The 14,462-nt window shown below is 26.5% G+C and overlaps 1 protein-coding gene across 1 annotated transcript in view; it reads right to left on the bottom strand.

The window, feature by feature from the left end:
* LOC107447363 (transmembrane channel-like protein 2) overlaps positions 1-8,269 on the bottom strand; it is a 76,463-nt gene extending 68,194 nt beyond the window's left edge. Inside the window, exon 1 of the mRNA XM_016062251.4 lies at positions 8,028-8,269. The gene's annotated coding sequence lies outside the window, so the exon portion shown is untranslated. The remainder of the gene's footprint in view (positions 1-8,027) is intronic.
* Positions 8,270-14,462: the final 6,193 nt, after the last annotated feature.

The following is a 14,462-nucleotide window of genomic DNA, read 5'->3' on the forward strand; positions in this document are numbered from 1 at the left end:
TGTAGAGGTCTTATAGTCATTGGTCACTGTAAAGTTGGAGAATAGTAGAAAAATAGAAATAGTATGAAAAAACACTTGTTGAATTAGTTAAACAGCTATATAGCTATCGAAAAAAAAGTTTAAGTTGGAAAATTTTTATCGAAATTTAATTGTTTGTAATGGCTTTGTTTATTTTATCATGAAATAGTTTTTTTTTAACTTAAGAAAAGTTATTTTTGATTGTTTAAATTAAAATAAATTTGCAACACTTACATTAAAAATTTCCCAAAATTAAAACCAACCACGAAACAAAAAACATAGGAAAATATGCTTAGCATTCTAAAGGAAATGCAAAATAAAAATTAGTTCTTAATAAAGGAAAATTTTATATTTTTTTTCTTCATGTTTTGGTCTTAATCGGATTTCTTGTTCATAATAACGGTTTTGTCTTTGCTCATTTCAAAGCATAAAACATCACTATTTTTGAGAAAATTTTCCTAACATTAATGAAGCTGCATAAACAATCCTGTTGTTTTTAGTCACTGATCGTTTGACTTTTTGAAAACAGTCGTAACATATTTTTGTTGCTATCACTGCTAGAAAAATATTACGGCTGTGAAAAATGATTGTTCTGAATTTAACCCAAAAAACTATCGTTTGGTTTTAAAGTAAAATCAATGCATATAACAAGTTTCATTGAGAGAAATGAATTAACGCAGAGAAAATAATTCAGCTTTCTGTTATTTCAATCAATTTTTAATTATTCAGCTTACGATAATAAAATAATTTCAAAAACATTGGGATCACTGAATTGCGTTAAAAGCGCAGAAAAATAGTATAATTAATTCTACACTGTCTTACTGTAATAGACAATTTTTCTTAAACTATAAGACAATGTCAACAAAATCGCTCAAAAAAAATGATTTTAAAATTTTTGTATTTGTGAGATCTAGGAATTTAACTGAAATATTTAAGAAAAATTTTAAATAAAAGCAAAAGTGACGAACATATGATGACTTTCGGTTTGGCTAAGTCCTTTGTTTAAATTATTCTTATGCTTGTTGCCACTAAATTATTTCCGCAATTTGTCGTTTTTTAATTTTTAAAATTTTAGAGTATATTTTTATTGCTAAATGGTAATTTTTGGTAGTTTTTTTACTTTCATTTGTTTTTACAGTAAAAATAGAAAGAGTACTCCAGCATTTATGTATTTCTTAATTTATATAATATATTTATAATATATATTATGCAAATTTGCAGAATTTAAATAATATATTTTACCAATTTTTTAATGAAAATTCGGGAATGATGAATAATACAAAGGTACATGGCAAAACAAAGTTTAAAATTTTTTATATTTTTAAATTGAAAAAATATTTTGGAAATTTGAAATATTGGAATTCACAATAAAAAACCAAGAGGAGTATTTTAATCCAATCCTTTGATAATAGTTTAGAAATCTTGAAGGAGATAAATGGGAGTAAAATATCACGGCATTGAAGGCAATTCTTCAGAATTTTCCATTATACACATATTCACTTTCAGAAAATTTTAATTGTTTAAAAATCATTTAATCGGTAAAGATAGGTCTACAAATTGATACTTTCAAAAAATCATTTTGCTTTAAGTACTTAGTAAACAATTTAAATTTAACAGCTTGCATTTAAAAATTAACAATTAACAAATTTCCCTGCTGATAAAATATTGAGGCAATAAAAGCAATTCTATGTTGTTTTTATGAAGATTAAAAAATACGTAGAAAAAATTTTAAAAAAGTCATCTAAATTTAGTTCTACTTAAAATATTAACTTAATATGAATAGTCTCACAAAATTTTCCTTCAAAACAATAATTTTTTTATTTTTTTTTTCATATTTTTTTATTTTATTTATTTACTTGTTTATTTACTTACTTATTTATTTACTTATTTATTTATTTACTTATTTATTTATTTACTTATTTATTGTTTTTGTGTGAGACAATGCAACGTAATGTTTATTAAGTTGTATGTTTTGTTAGTTGTGGAAAAGCCTTACTGTTGGATTACGGACTTTTTCTTTTCCTTTATATGATCATTTTGCTTTGAAAGAAGGCAAAACAATGCGTTATTCACGTTTCACTGAAGAAAAAATCTTACAGCTGTGGAAAAAAAATTCTAATTTCTTTTCTTTTATCCGATTATTTTACTTTAATAATCGGATAAAAGAATAAATTAAAATCGGATAAAAGAATAATAAAGTATAATAAATATATAAAAAGAATATATAAAAAGAATATATATAAAAGAATATATATAAAAGAATATATAAAAAGTATAATCGGATAAAAGAATAAAAGATTAAAATATCATAACAAATTTGTGTAAATTTCCTCGCATTTAAAAACAAATTCGATAAAGAATTTTCTATAAAGATTTCCCCCCAAAACAATATTATTTTTTCCCTTTAACGGAAAACAATGTCACAGAGCTCGTTATTCGCTTCACTGCGTGGAAAGTCATACAGCCGTGAAAGCAATTTTACAGATTTCATTTTATCTCATCATTTCGCCCTCAAGTGAACAATTATATATATTTCTTTTTTTAAATTTAAAATATCAATACACTAAAAGTAATCTTATAAAATATTTCCCTTCAAACAATCCATCATTTTTCTTAATTGTAAAGAAGGTATTGTTAATTTCACAACGGCAAAAATCTTTCGTAACAATTTACATTCTTTTTTTTTATTTTTAGGATTAGCTTTAATGAAACAATCACAACAAACTTGCATAAATTTCTTTGCATTTAAAGCAATAGTACAATGAAAATGATTCGACAAATTTTTTACTTACAATCTCTTTTTTTTCCTCTTTTTTAATGAAAGCTAATACAATGGCACAGAACGTGTAATTGGCTTCTCTGTGAAGAAAGTAATACTGCCGTGAGAACAATTTTACAGATTTCCTTTCATCTGATCATTTTTGTTCTCGGAAAACAACTCTAACAAATTTGAGTGATCAACATAAACTTGAAATATTATTACAATAAAGGTAATCCTATAAAAATTTCCCTTCAAATAATCCATTCTTTTTTTAAGAAGAAACAATGCTACGGAATGTTTTGTTAGTTTCACTAAAGGAAAATCTTAGTTGTGAAAACAATTTTGCATTCTTTTGTTTTCTTTTTTAACCTGATTATTTTGCTTTAATGAAATAATCACAAAATATTTGTGAAAATTTGCTTGCATTTAAAAATTAGTTCGATAAAAAAAATTTCTATAAAGTTTTCCCTTAATTATTCATATCAAATACTCATATTATTTTTCCACTTTATTGGAAAACAGTGTCACAAAGCGTGTTATTTGCTTCACTGCAGGGAAGGTCATTCAGCTGTAAAAGCAATTTTAAAGATTTCCTTTTATCTCGTTATTTTGCTCTCGGGTAATTATTTATAACAAATTTGAGTGATTTTTTAAAATTTAAAATATTAGTGCAGCAAAGTTTCCCTTCAAACAATTTATTATTTATCTTAATTGTTGATAATGTGACTGAACGTTTTGTTAGTTTCACAGTACCGAAAATCTTTCATAACAATTTCACATATCTTTTTTTTAGCTGATGACCTTTTAATGAAACAATCAGAACAAACTTTAATAAATTTCCATGTATTTGAAGCAATAATACATTGAAAATATTCCTATTACATTTTTTACTTATAAACGATCTGTTTGTTTTTTTTTTTTTTTTTTTTTTTTTTTTTTTTTTCCTTTTCTAATAGTTCTAATACAGTGTCACAGAGCGTGTAATTCGCTTCACTGTGAAGAAAGTCATACTGCCGTGAAAGCAATTTTACAGATTTTCTTCTATCGGATCATTTTGCTCACGGAAAACAACTATAACAAATTTAAGTGGTTCACTTAAATTTAAAATATTATTACAATCGAAGAAGTTTCCCGTCAAACAATCCATTTTTTTAATAATAAACAATGTGACGGTACTTTTTGTTAGTTTCACTGCGAGAAACATCTTGCAGTTGTGAAAGCAATTTTATATTATTTTGTTTTTTTTTTAACCTGATTATTTAGCCTTAATGAGATAATCAATTTGATTATTTGGCCTGATTATTTAGATTTAATAAAAAATTTCCTTACATTTCAAGTGTTAGTACGATGAAAATAAAAATATTCCTACTAAATGTTTACTTACAAACAATCGCTTTTTTTTTTTTTTTTTTTTTTTTTTTAAATGCATGTCTATACTGCGTAAGAGTAGCCCTGGTAAGAGTGCGTGTTATTCGCTTTACTGTAGGGAAAACCATACAGCTGTTAAAACAAGTTTACAGATTTCATTTTATCTGATCATTTTGTTCTCGGGAAAGAAATTTGAGTAATTTTCTTAAATTTAAAATATTGACATAATAAAAGGGATCCTATAAAAATTTTCATTCAAACAAACCATTTCTTTTATTGTAGACAATGTGAAGGAACATTTCGTTAGTTTCACTGCGGGAAAAATCTTACAGCTGTGAAAACAATTTTACATTCTTAGTGATTACCTGATTAGCTTTAATGAAATAATCACAACTATCAAAACAACTCTAGATATTTTCATCTATTGAATCTCGCCCATCAAGTCTTCCATCGTATCTTCGATCACATTTATTTCGGAACATTTAACTAAACTAAACTAATTTACGTAAATTTCTCACAATAAAAGCATTAGTACAGTGAAAATAATGAGACAAAATTTTTCCTCTGTATGATAATGTCGCCTTTATTCTACAATTCTATGGAATTTCTACTGTTCTATTCTATTTCAACAATTCCATTGAATTTCTACTAATTACGTAACATTTATCTCTTTAGTAACTGATGGCACCTGTTGATAAATGCCCGTAACACTTCCCTTTCCACGACAAAATAAAGTTTTTCCTCGTGAAGTATCACTTTTATCGTTCCTTTATTACTCAAACATAACATTTTAAAAGAAAATGTTTTAATAGTATGTTTTAATAGTATGTTTTAATAGTAATGTTTTAATAGTAGAAATGTTTTAATAAGAAAAAAAATACTATTTATAGTGGTTTCTGTTGGTTCAACATAGTAAAAAATGCTGGCGTATAGTTGCTGCCATTTTTTATGTTGAAGTAAACTAAATTTTTAAAAGTGCATGTAGTCACACTTTTTTATTTACTTTTTCATTGTTATAGCTTTATTTATTTAATAATCTATTCATTTTTTATCTGTTTTATTTTTACTGGCAACATATATTTTCATGCGCATTAGAATCAATTCATGGCTTAATTGCAAAATTATTTCGTTTAAAAGACAAACACACTTTTAGTAATATAATCGCATCAAATTTCCTCAAACAATTGTTATTTTCTAGATTTTATAAAATGTTTTGCATGATAACTACAATTTTGTACTTAAAAACGAATTTAACTTATCTAAACTACAAAAGTGACGGCAACTATGCAAGTAAGTTTTGTACTTTAAAACGAATTTAACTTATCTGAACAACAAAAGTGATGGCAACTATGCAACCTAAGTTTTGTACTTAAAAATGAATTTAACTTATCTGAACAACAAAAGTGACGGTAACTATGCAACCTAAGTTTTGTACTTAAAAACGAATTTAACTTATCTGAACAACAAAAGTGACGGCAGCTATGCAACCTAAGTTTGTGCAGTGCATGTATTTTTATTGTTACTTTCATAAATTGACTAAAATACCACTTAAACACGTCCTTTCAGTAAGCTCTCAAAACGCCTATGTTCAAGTTTCAATGGGAGGAAAATATAACGGGATTATACGCAATTGCAAATTTAAGAAAAATGGATTTTTATGCATTTTTCAAGAAAAAACAATTTTAAAATGTTATAGTAAAATTTTTATTTATTTATTAATTAAGAAATTATGGAACATATTAGAGAATATAGATATAGAAAAATTAGAGAATATAGATTTCATCAATAAGGGACCAGAGGAAATGATGTAAAAATAATCATTTAAGGTATTGTAAGAAAATGGGCCTTTTAATACTTATTCCTAACTGTTCGATAAAGGCTCATCAATACGAGAAAAACTAAAAAATTACTACTTCCCAGATTTTTTTGATTACTGAAGTAGGCTAGTGAACAAACAGTAAACCAGTAAACAATATATATATATATATATATATATATATATATATATATATATATATATATATATATATATATATATATATATATATATATATATATATATATATATATATATATATATATATATATATATATATATATATATATATATATATATATAATACAAAGAAAATTACGGAAAAATCATAAGTTTTATTTACTGCGCATAAGCTGCAAGTAAATAGAACTCATAAAATGAGTTCAAAATGTAGAGAAAACATGAAAAAAATTAAAGAACAATGAAAGAAGGGGGAAGAAGAAAAATAATAATAAAAATAACAAGAAACCGCAAAAAAAATCCGAAAAAAAGGAAGAAAATTTTTTTTAATTTTTTTTCTTCCTTTTTTTCAGTTTCTTGTTATTTTCATTATACAGAATTCATTATACAGTCAAAACAGAATTATAGTGAAATAAAACATTATATATATATATATATATATATATATATATATATATATATATATATATATATATATATATATATATATATATATATATATATATATATATATATATATATATATATATATATATATATATATATATATATATATATATATATATATATATATATATATATATATATATATATATATATATATATATATATATATATATATATATATATATATATATATATATATATATATATATATATATATATATATATATATATATATATATATATATATATATATATATATATATATATATATATATATATAAAAATAATGTTTTATTTCACTATAATTCTGTTTTGACTTGATAGGTGTACATCGGCTGTAGTTTTAAAGTTTCTTCTCCGTTGTAAGTAACAAAAAAATATAAAAGTTTTATATCTTTTTTTCCTTCTAAATATCAGTTTGGCTAACAATACAATAATTTTATAAAAATAAAATTATAGCAGCTTTAAAGGTAGTTAAAAATCAGAGAGAAAAACTTCAAAATCTTTTATACGTGTATTAGCCATGTATGCCAGATATTTTTGCTTCTAGAACTGTTTTGTTTTCATTCATTAAATACTGTATGGGAGTTCCACTGAGGCAAAAAGAAAATTAATAAATAGATAAAGCAGTGAAAAAATTCTGTGGGCTTGAATTCAAAATAACATTCAAGTTACAATGCTAATTTTAATTTCTTTTATATGAAAGTTTTGTTTCCCTTAATAAGAAAGACATAAATTTTGTTTTGTACAACTTTTCTTTTTTTGTACATATTTTGAATAATTTTTTCAATGTAATTCACATTATTTTTTACAAACTAACATAAAATATCTTTGTGGAATGCACGTAATTTATATAATAGCCCTATCAGAACCTTTTTTCATTAATAGAATAATTATCCTTTATTCTGTTCATGCGGAAGTATTATGTACAATGCCTAGAAAAATATATAATAATTCTCATATTTCATACTTGCCTAAAAATTTCTGGCATTATATACAATGCCTAGGCATTCTATGGACTGTCGCGTTTCCTACTTTGCCGGTATCAGATATATCAGAAAATATTAATTTTTCCTCTGAACTTTTTCAAACCAAGAAGTAATTCACCTCTTTTTTTTTATGGTCATAGTGCAAACAATTTAATGCGAAAAATGTCTTTTATCTCTTCTTATATATTTTGAAAAAAATATTCCATTACTAGAAAATCAAAATTGAAGTTTTGAAGTAAATATTAAGAAAACTGTTTCAGGGGGAAATTTTATAAACATTTAAATTATAGCTTTAAATGCACATCTATTAAAACAGTTCCTCAGAATTTAAATTATTTAAAGATAAATAAGTATTAGTTTTAAAGTTCAAAAGCAAACTTTTTAGAATACAATAAGTATTTAGCTATTAATTAAGGCCTAATTAAGTTTAGAAATTTATGTATCTCACCTAATTTCTAATTCTCGTTCATTAAATTAGCCATGAAGATGAACTCAAACCTCTTAGTCTTTATTAACTGACAATTTAATCGCCAAACTCGACAACTAAATCTATTCATGGTGTCAACGTCATCATATCAATCTACTAACGAGTTGTTTGGTCCATTTATTTGTTCTTCAAATCCTCTCTCACGCAAATACTTTCTCTCACCATCACACTTTCTGAACCAAGGATAAGAGAGACGGGTTACCATTAAGAATATCGAGTAAAGTGATTCGGGAAATGTCGCCAAGATGATAGAAGGATTCCTTGACGAAAGCGCCAATCTAAGAATTGTGAATTAAGTCTATTGAGACTATATATTACGGTTAAGAAATTTTTGTCTATTTCTGTGAAAAAAACAAAATGCTGGATGAAATAAATGAATTTTGTTGGGGAAAAAGCATAAACATGTTACATAACTTTTGATTTAATTATCAGAATCGAATTTTGTGAGACTATTCATATTAAGTTAATATTTTAAGTATCTTGCTGTAGAATACGAATTTCTTTACGAAAAAAATATAGAGGGTTTTAGGTCTTTTAAAATAGATAAATTGAAAATATAAATAGAATGAAATATATGAATAGAAAATATATAAATATATATTAGAATAATTTAGAAATTTAAAAAAAATTAATGTACTCAAATAACTTTAGACTGAACTTAAATAACTTCAGACTTAATCAGAGTTGCAATCATTTTTAAATAAAAAATGCAAGCTAACTTTACTAAGAATGTTACATATGATTTTTTTTAATGAAAAAGTCCTTATTTTTTGTGGAAAAGGATCATAAGACATAACACTTTTAACAAAAAAGTAAATCGAAAATCTAGGAGAATTGAGTCATTCCACATCAGATCAATCACGACCCCCTCCAATTTTAATGAAATTTGATGGAATAAACACTCATTAATTTTTAAATGTCCAAATTATGGACATTTGAAAAAATAAAATTTTCATAAAAAACGACAAACTTACATACATATAAATGGCTGTAACTTTTTTTCTAATTGTGTCAGAAAAAAAATTTAAAATCATTGCAAGGCTAAAAAATAGAGCTTTTATTTGGTACCTTATATGACCTTCTCAGGCGATGTCAAACTTTAGAAATGGCCTGGTTTGACCTTTGACCTGAAATATCTCAAAACATGTGGTCTCACATGTGGTCATTACGAAAAAAAATATTTTTTACTGCAGCATTCTTCTTCACTTTGACAAATTTGTAGCCTGGAGTCTCAACAGGAAGGGTGTAAGAAATTAACACAAGTGAAATACTGTATAATTAAAAATGCTATGCTTTACGATGCACACAGCAAATAATTCTTTCTTTTCTTGACAGAAATAATTTGAGTTTAATATTTAATAATATAGTACACATATTTTGCGACAAATCAACAGATTTTACATACAATTTGCTATTACTAAAGACTAATTTAATATCACCACCCCAGTTTCTAATCAATATACAAATAATAAATCTTTTAAATAAACCAAATATGAAAACATCCTCATTTTTTTCAACCTTCTCATTTTTATGTTTTTATGAATTTCTCAAAACATTTTCAGAACTTTTCAAATTAAAATAAAAATAAAGTTCCGAGTTCTTCCGTTTTTTTAGTTTTCTTTCAAAATATAAGATATTGTTGTCCTAAGTTACTGTGAGTCATTAACATTTTCTAGCTTAATAACAAATTTATAGATGTTTTAAAAATAACAATGAAGTTTCTTTATTCAATAAAAGCAAATATTGTAAGCAATTCTGAATGGAAAAAAATTAAGAGCAATGAAATAAAATTATATTTCGTAGAGAGTAAAAAAGGAAAACATGAATCTTGAAAACGGGAATTTTAATTATGCTTTGATTATACAAAATTATCTGCTGTGAGTGCTAAAGCAGATGTTTGAATTTAAAATGCAAGCATCCTGATACTTCAGTTCTATGTGTTTCCTTTTCTCTGTTTTTGCACGCATATTTTTTATTCATTTATTTTTTTATAACCAATAAGGATTTTCGAAAGACTCTTTTAGATTTATGTCATTTAGATTACGATTTTGCTAGCTTGAGGTTAATATGGCTGTTTACGATAATTTAACCACTTTCTGTAATGAAAAGTTTCATTTCGAAAATGGATGTCGAAAGTCAAATTTTTTGTGTTAATCCTCTGGGTAAAAATGATTACACCTATGCCAAAAAGAATTTGAGAAAAGTACCACCTTGGATTATTAAAAAATACCAAAATTTATCTCTGCAACCAAAATTATGTTCTTCTTGCCGAATAACTCTCTCAAAATTGCCAAATTTCTCAGTTATAAATGAAGCAGAGGAAAACCATAGGCTGTTCAGCGAAAGTGATTCAGAAGAGGATGTTCAGAGGGAAATATGGAATGATAAAGAAGAAGAATTGGGAAGTTTGAACAATACATTACGCCTTTTAGGTGAATCTCCTCTAAAAACAAAAAGATTAGGTTTTGGACAATATAATGAAAAAAAATTAAGAAAATCGGCGAAGTTTTAAAAGACAATTATAGCAATCGAAAACGTGGGAATTCTGCAACAATGTCTGATGAATCTATTGTGATTTCACAGCTGAAAGAAAAATTTCAAGAAACAGACTCAAGCTCCAATTGCTAACAATATTGCCTAAAACCTGGAGTATTCATGAAATTCAGGAAGAATTTAATGCAACATGTCATATAGCACGAAAATCTAAACTACTAGTTGCAGACCAGGGTATTTTAACAAGTCCAAATCCTAGACCTGAAAAAACTCTTAGTGACAGCACAATTGATAGTATCATTGCATATTACAACAGTGATGAAGTGAGTCGTTGTTTGTCTGGAAGAAAAGATTTTGTCACAATGAGTGAAAATACAGAAACAAAACCGTCTGGTTTTAGGAAATCTTAAAGAAATTTTCCAAGGGTTTAGAGATAAAAATTCCAATGTAGGAGTTGGATTCTCCAAGTTCTGTGATTTGCGTCCGAAAAATTTTGTGCTGGCTGGTGCGAGGGAAACCCATTGCGTCTGTTTGATTCCTGAAAATGTAAAACTTATGCTAGTTCTCTGCAAATTACAGCAATTAACTCGATATGAAGAAATACCATTTAAAACATACAAAGATTGTTTATCAAGAATGGTTTGCAATCCTCCAATCCGGAATGCTTTTTTTCAATTGTGATTATTGCCCTGGAATTACATACATACTAGAGCAAATAAACAATGTGTTTCCCTTGAACGGAACAGACGAGATTATCTATAAACTGTGAGCTACAACTGACAGCACAACGCTTATGACATGTAACAACAATGTAGAAGATTTTCTTGAAACATTTGAAGCAAAACTGAGAATGATTCTACCACATTCTTTCATTACAAATCAACCTTTGCCTTGTCATGCCTTTTATCTAATCTGAAAGCATCCTTGATGATAATGACTGCATAGTGATCTGTGATTTTGCTGGAAAATATTATTTTGTATTGCAGGATGCAGTCCAAGAATACCATTGGAATAATTCCCAGTGTACTATTCGCCCTTTTGTCATTTACTAGTATATGAATTCAGAAACACTTAAATTGGATCATGTTTCCTTTGTTGCTATTTCGGAATGTCTCAAGCATGATACTGTCAGCGTTCACTTTTTTCAGACCCAATTGTTGCAGTTTATAACCTCACATTTTAACAACAAAATAAAACATATTTATTGCTTCTCAGATGGAGCAGTTTCACAGTACAAAAATCGAAATAACTTTATAAATTTGTGCTATCATGATATAGACTTTGGCCTCACAGCTGAGTGGCATTTCTTTCCTACGGCCCATGGAAAAAGTCCATGTGATGGTGTTGCAAGTACTTTCAAAGACAAGCTGCACGTTCTAGTATAATGATCAAATCATGACACAGCGAAAGTTATATGACTGGGCTGTAAAAAATATCCCTTCCTGCCATTTTACATATTTTTATATAATAGTTTAAGAATTATAGGTTTTTTACTGACTTTTCCATAGATTGTTTTAGGTTTTTTACTCACTTTTTTTAATGTCTTAGGTGAAAAAAAAGTTGTACAACATACCACTTTTATTAATTCTTTATATGTTTCCTGTTGAGACTCCCGGCTATAAATATGTAAATGTATAGAAGAATATTGCAGTAAAAAAAAATTTTCTTTTCGTAATTTTTTGAGACCACATGTTTTGAGATATTTCAGGTCAAAGGTCAAATCAGGTCACTTTTAAAGTTTGATCTAGCCTGAGAAGGTCATATATGGCATCAAATCAAAGCTCTATTTTTTAGCTTGGCAATGGTTTTTGAAATTTTTTTCTGATACAATTAGAAAAAAAGTTACAGCCACTTATATGTATGCTAGTTCGTCGTTTTTTATGAAAAAAATTTTTTCAAAGGTTTAAAATTTGGACAATTTTTAAATTAAAAATCTCAAAATTAGTAAAATTGCTTAGTTTATAATGAGTGTTTATTCCACCAAATTTCATTAAAATCGGAGTTAATATATAATTTCATGGAAATACCTCGATCTATTTAACCGAGTTGCAATCTTCATAGATCAGATTTGGAAGACTAAATAATTGTTACTGAGGATGTATGTATATATGTATATATATATACACACAATAAATTACAAACGGAAAATAGTGTTTTTGAACGCCCTATGACAAAAAAAGAATTTGGTTAGAATATGCAATGATTGCACAAAATTTCGCAAGCCTAGCTTAAATATTTATGGAAATATGGACATTTTTATAAAAACTAACATTTTTAAACTAACATTGACATTTTTGCAACATTTTTATAAAACTTTTTGGAGAAATTAAAAAATTTTACAAAATTTTTGCTTTAAAATTTGAAAAAAAAATTCTGGAAAACTGTGCAATATATAAGTAATTAAAGAAATTATTTTATACTGCGGATGGGCGGAAAAAATTTAAATTTTTTTCATTATTTTGTAGTGAATTGTATTTGGCAACTAATGGAAAAAAATCCGATTTGAATATCTTAAAAATTTTAAAAGTTTCAAGCAATTTTCCATGTAGTTCTTGTACTTCTTAAAAAGAACTCAAAATGGTAAGGAGTTTTCTACAAATATTATTTTGTATCAAAAGACAAAATTAAATAAAAATGAGAATTCCTTATAATAATCATTTGTACAGGGAAATATGATTGTATAAAGGAAGAACACAGGTAAAAGAAAAGATTCTTTTATGATGGTACATCCCCAACAATGCCGGTGTCACTTTTAATAAATCTTGTTTAATAGTACAAAATGAAATTTAAGAAAAGCCCCTTATCATTTTGAGCTTCCTTTCAAAAGATACGAAAACTACCTAGAAAATTGCTTGAAACTTCTTAAATTTTTAAGACATTCAAATCAGACTTTTATATTAGTTTCCAAATAATTTTTTTTATTTAGCCTTTTTCTATGTCAGAATCGCGAAAGTAAGAATATGTATAACGCGTATACTAAAACATAATGATATTAAGACTTTTAACACAATATGATAGCTCAGGCGTTAGAGCGTTCGCTTCTCAATGAGGTATTACAGGTTCGAATCCCAGCGGTAGTTGGTTGATACGAATCCTGCTCCCGACTGGCACCGACTAAAGTGCTGTCGTAAAATATCCTTATTCAAGAGTACCCTTGTCTTATGAGTTGAGTTCAAAATCAAGGGACAAATGAGTTAAACATGGAGAAAATTCCCTTCCCCTTCAGATCTATGTCTAAATTGAGGAAGTAGCCTCAAGAATGAGTCGTGCTATCATCTATTTGTTCGATTCTCAGCTAATACCTGCTTTCTCCCCTAGCGGTGTTCTCTTGTCAAACAAAAGACACACCTTTCTGACTGAATTAGCACAAGGCCAGTAACTGGCGAGTTTGGCTTGTCCAAGTGCCATTAAAAACAACAACATGGTGTCGTATATATCGAGTTCAAACTTATTTCATAAATGGCAATAGAATGTCGATAATAAAGAGGAATAAGAGATTAAACTTCCAACATTATAAATAAAGGACTTATAAAAACTTTTGCAAATTTTCCCCATCAAACCTTTATTAAGTTACAGATTTTTTCTTAAGAGTATCAATCTTCAAAATAATGGCATATACTTTGCATTTGAGTAAAAAAAAATTCCACAGATTGTAGTAAAATGTTTTATTCGAGATGAGTGGGTAAGATTTTAACATAACTTATTATATATTTAAAACAAATTTTAGTTATTTTCATTGTGGCAAATTTATTCTTTTAGACAAATATATTTTCTAAGAGTGGCAATCTTTGAAAAGGTGCCATACACTTTGAACTTTAGTAGTAACTTTTGCTCAATTTATAAAATCATTTTTTTTCTTCGAGGAATAAGCAAAGCGGTTAATATTTTAACAATAAAAAGTGC

This window comes from Parasteatoda tepidariorum, chromosome 10, assembly GCF_982258835.1.
Source record: "Parasteatoda tepidariorum strain Cologne lab strain chromosome 10, Ptep-v5.0, whole genome shotgun sequence".
Classification (NCBI taxonomy): Eukaryota; Metazoa; Arthropoda; class Arachnida; order Araneae; family Theridiidae; genus Parasteatoda; species Parasteatoda tepidariorum.